The 5,000-nt window shown below is 39.3% G+C and overlaps 1 protein-coding gene across 1 annotated transcript in view; it reads right to left on the bottom strand.

The window, feature by feature from the left end:
- The window catches only part of LOC132116854 (E3 ubiquitin-protein ligase UHRF2-like), a 47,863-nt gene that overhangs the window by 8,011 nt on the left and 34,852 nt on the right, over positions 1 to 5,000 (bottom strand). The window lies entirely within an intron of this gene.

Genomic DNA, 5,000 nt, shown 5'->3' with positions numbered 1-5,000 from the left:
ATTTGTACGTTTACATTTGTTTGCTATTAAAACATAGACCCGTCCCAGTTATTAAAGACCCCATTCATGTAAGTACAAATGCATCAGATTTCTGTCTTTTGTTGGAAATCAGCACATAAGTGAATATATGTTAATGGAAACAACACGAAACATCAGTATTATAGCTCCGCCCACGGCACGCCTCCAGGAGCTCGGCTTTTTCCGGAAAGAATCAGAAAGCTGTATTTTTCTTTTACAAATATGATAAAACTAAAGACTTTTTGGATATATGAAGGATGCAGTACTACTCTATAGGTACACTAACATGAGATTAGGGGAAACTGTGTATGTTATGTAGCCTTTAAAAAAACAAAGGGAAAGAAACAGCATTTTTCCAGCGGAGTGAGGACATTTTCATGGGGGCGCTACTGAGTTCATTTCTTACTGAATTATATTATTTCCTTTTTTAAGCTTGTATTTACTTTTATTTGTTTGTTTGTTTTAGTGTTGACAGCTCTAAGTCTTTATTCAACAGAGCTAACTTCAGCCGAATAATGTCTTACAGCTTCTTTACTGCTGCATTAAAATCGATTTACATCATTGATCATTATTTTCCTGTTATCACTGTAAAGCTGCTTTGAAAAAAAGTGCTAGAGAGAAAAGAAAAGTAAGTTGACAATTAGTGCAAGTTTCAGATAGAGGTTCATAAACAGTCGACCCAAACATTTATGTTCAATGTTCAATTTATTCTAATATATATAAAAAAAACTACTCAAAAGCTACAAACCAAACTGCAAGAGATGCCATCTCCAGTGACCAGCTCTACATTTATTTAAAACATTATTTTTCGTGAAGCAGATTTCCTTTTTAGAGTAACAATTGAGTTGTAAACGAAGTTCTTAACGTCTTTCCAAGATCTTTCCTTCAGGGACTTTTCCTCTTCTAGGCATTTCATGCAGTCCAGTTTTCCAGGAACCCTGCGCTCTGCCATGAACTTTCCTAGATGTTTGTTAACGGCCCTTCTCTCTTCTTCACTCCATGCTCTCTTCAGGATTATCCTGGTCGTCTCTACACATGACAAAGACAATATAGATCGTGTAAACTTAAAAACACAGACCAAACATCTTTAAAATAAAGATTCAAAAATCCATGTCATGAGCCCATTAATGTTTACAATAATCGCTGAATAGTAAGGGACCTAAAAAGCTGAAAAACATACACGTGTATGTATACAGATATATATATAGGGTACTAGAATTTAAGGTGCTCTATGTAAAGTTTGTCTGAAAGTGCAATAACTGGAACTGAAACCACATAAGAATGAAATACAAAGAGTAGCAGGATTCAGGGAAAGATGAGCCTCTACAGCATTTGTGGTTTCTGCCAAAAAAATGAAATCTGTAAGAAGAGATGGGTGGGCGCTTTTTATTTAACTTCTTTTGGACTGAAGCAATGCAACACCCGCTGAGTGCCATGAAACAGATCGAAAGAGCAATTTCTAATATAACTTCCGACTGGATTCTTCTGAAAGAAGTTTTGTTTTTGTAAACAGGCTCTCAAAGTATATCAAAATTTGGATTTGGATTCATCAATCCAATTTATCTGTTATCGGCTTTCAAATGTAAAGAATTATCGGTTATCGGTATCGGCCAAAATTGTCATTTTGGCGGCTCCCTAGATTTTATAAATATGTATTAGTTAATCGTAGTGGTTTTGTTTTGAATGTACTGGTGCCTCGACTTCACGCGGCCATGTTTTGCATATAACGATTCACCATACTTGCAAATCAGAGAATCCCTTCTGATGTGAAATGACACATCGTCCTGTCGCATGTTGTTGATGATCGACTGACATCCATCGGAGGAGGCTGATATTGGAAGCAGGCATGCAGCACGACTCTGTACTCTCCCTCGTGTACTTTTTGTCTCACTTTTCACGCATGACTTCTTGGTTTTGCATGAGGACTGATGTCTCCACAGGTCCTTTTTCCTGAACATACCGAAACAATATGGGCAAGGCAAGTAATCCTTTACAGAAGCTTTTTCAGAGGGCTGCTTCCATGTAACTATTTGTCCTCTGCCTTTCTCCAGAACTTCTGCATTATGTTTAAAGTCTCCTTTATTGCGCAGCTGTTCCAGAAGTGTCTTTCTTTCTTTCGATCTTAATGGAAAGCTGAAGGCATATGCCACATCTTTGACTTCTATATGCTTTCTCTCCAAATGCCTTGAAATCTTTTTAGTGTGCCTGGCTACAATAAAGGCAATAATGTTTTTTGTCCCATGCTCGTTTACGGTCTTCCCTTTTAGTACACGTTTTTAGAGTCACAGCTGATTTGTCTTTATTTGCTTTGGTTTTCTTGTGGTGTTTCTTGTGTCTTTTCACATAAGTTATGGGTTTGTTTTGTTCTTTAATGGTGCATTTAGCTCTTATCTGATCTTCATCACTCAGACTTCTGTCTGGTCCTTCAAGTTCCTCTTCACTGGACAGACTCTTATATGATGCATCTTTGACTGGACTCAAATCTTCACTGCATGATGATGCAATCTTGGAATCTGGATCTAATCCAGAACAGCTGGATACTTCAGATTCCAAGGAATCACTCTCTGGCTCCTCATCTTCCAAATCTTTTGACTGCAAGTTAAAAAAAAAAAAATTCGGAATCGGATACACCTCAAGTTTTGATTCCTCTTATTGATTCTGCATTTTAATGTGAATTTAAATCATTCTCGTGCAAAAAGACTCGCACGCTGCGCACAGATCCAAAGCCACTTCTCAAACTGTATGTTGTGCAATACTGAACTGAGTTCTCTAAACTAACCCCAAACCATTGCTTGACATTTATATTAGTTACAACCCTCTACGGACACCTTGGCAATTGAATCGCCATTGGCTAGTAAATATTTTAGTTTACTCGCCAGACTGATTGAGATATATATCAATATTTGTAAAATGGCGCAGTTTTTTAAATACACTTTTAACATCAGTCAGTCAAGCTTTATAAATTTTATTTATATAACTTAAGTAATTAGAAGTAAATGTGATAACCATGTTTGAATGCATATTATAATATCAATGCATATCATTTTAACTGAACATTTTAACTTGAGAGGTGGTTGTTTTTTCTTTCATTCAATGTTTCTGACAAAAAAAACATAATAAGAAGAACTATAAAACACTAAGGATTAATGAGCTGCTGGATTCATGAATATTAATCAGGTTATGTGCGTTCGCTCGAACTGATTTACTGAAATCAAAACAGGGACGATAATAGGTGAGCGCCAGCCAATGGGATTGCCATTCGCGCAATAACTCCACCCACTACCGGAAAACCCGGCTGTTCTTAAAAGCTGAAGACTTCCATAGGAACGCCGTTATTTTGACAGGAAAATACAACAAACAATATTGTTTAAATGTAGCGAGTCAATTCACTCACTCACTCACTCACTCTCTCTGTGTGTGTGTGTGTCTCTCTCTCTCTCACTCTCTCTGTGTGTGTGTGTGTGTGTGTCTCTCTCTCTGTGTGTGTGTGTGTGTGTGTCTCTCTCCCTCTGTGTGTGTGTGTGTGTCTCTCTCTCTCTCTCACTCTCTCTGTGTGTGTGTGTGTGTGTGTGTCTCTCTCTGTGTGTGTGTGTGTGTGTGTCTCTCTCTCCCTCTGTGTGTGTGTGTGTGTGTCTCTCTCTCCCTCTGTGTGTGTGTGTGTGTCTCTCTCTCTCTGTGTGTGTGTGTGTCTCTCTCTCCCTCTGTGTGTGTGTGTGTGTGTGTCTCTCTCTCTCTGTGTGTGTGTGTGTCTCTCTCTCTCTGTGTGTGTGTGTGTGTGTGTGTCTCACTCTCTGTGTGTGTGTGTGTGTGTGTGTCTCTCTCTCTGTGTGTGTGTGTGTGTGTGTCTCTCTCTCTGTGTGTGTGTGTGTGTGTGTGTGTCTCTCTGTGTGTGTGTGTGTCTCTCTCCCTCTGTGTGTGTGTGTGTGTGTCTCTCTCTCTGTGTGTGTGTGTGTGTGTCTCTCTCTGTGTGTGTGTGTGTGTGTGTGTGTCTCTCTCTCTCTGTGTGTGTGTGTGTGTGTGTCTCTCTCTGTGTGTGTGTGTGTGTGTGTGTGTCTCACTCTCTGTGTGTGTGTGCGTGTGTGTGTGTCTCTCTCCCTCTGTGTGTGTGTGCGTGTGTGTGTCTCTCTCTCTCTGTGTGTGTGTGTCTCTCTCTCTCTGTGTGTGTGTGTGTGTGTCTCTCTCTCTCTGTGTGTGTGTGTGTGTCTCTCTGTGTGTGTGTGTGTGTGTGTGTGTGTGTGTGTGTGTGTGTCTCTCTCTCTCTCTCTCTCTCGGTCTCTCCGTGTGTGTGAGAGAAAGCGACGGCGATTTGTGCGGCTCAACAGAGGTTGCGCTGTGCATCCATTGAGATGAACTGAGAAATATCACAGATCGCTTGACGGAGAGAGAAACTCTGAAGAGCTCAGTCAGAGAGTGTTCGGTGAGTGAACATATATCTGTGCTAAACTTATGCTTAGCCTCCAACTCACACAATGGTGAGTAAAATCTGAGAATTGATTAGCCATTGGCTAAAATTATACATCACTTAGTCACCAGAATGAAGATTTAGTCGCATATGTGAGTGATTTACTCGCAGTGTAGAGGCTTGAGTTAGGCTTGTTGTTTTGTGGTGTTTTTATTAAATCCATAGACAGAAGTTTTTTGTGTAAGTTGATTTTTGTTTGAGCTGTAACAAATTGTTTTGCAAAAAGACTTAATAATAATAAATTAGAATAATATCCAAGATGTTTTTTTGGAATCACTAAAAATATCACAAAAATACCCAACCATCCTGAACGGTCTCATTTACTGCCTTGTATGCTCTTAAACATTGATCTGCCTGCATTGACACCATTGTATACAAACTGAACTGAGCTGGACGATGACATCACGGTTTTCTTCAGAACTACCGTATAGAGAAGTGACCTAAAATAATAACCAATGATTTTTTACAACAGAATGAATCAATACTGAACTTAATCTGGACAATGACAATTTTGACAGAA

Source organism: Carassius carassius, chromosome 36, assembly GCF_963082965.1.
Source record: "Carassius carassius chromosome 36, fCarCar2.1, whole genome shotgun sequence".
In the NCBI taxonomy this organism is placed as follows: Eukaryota; Metazoa; Chordata; class Actinopteri; order Cypriniformes; family Cyprinidae; genus Carassius; species Carassius carassius.
This window is presented reverse-complemented; position numbering and strand designations above follow the sequence as displayed.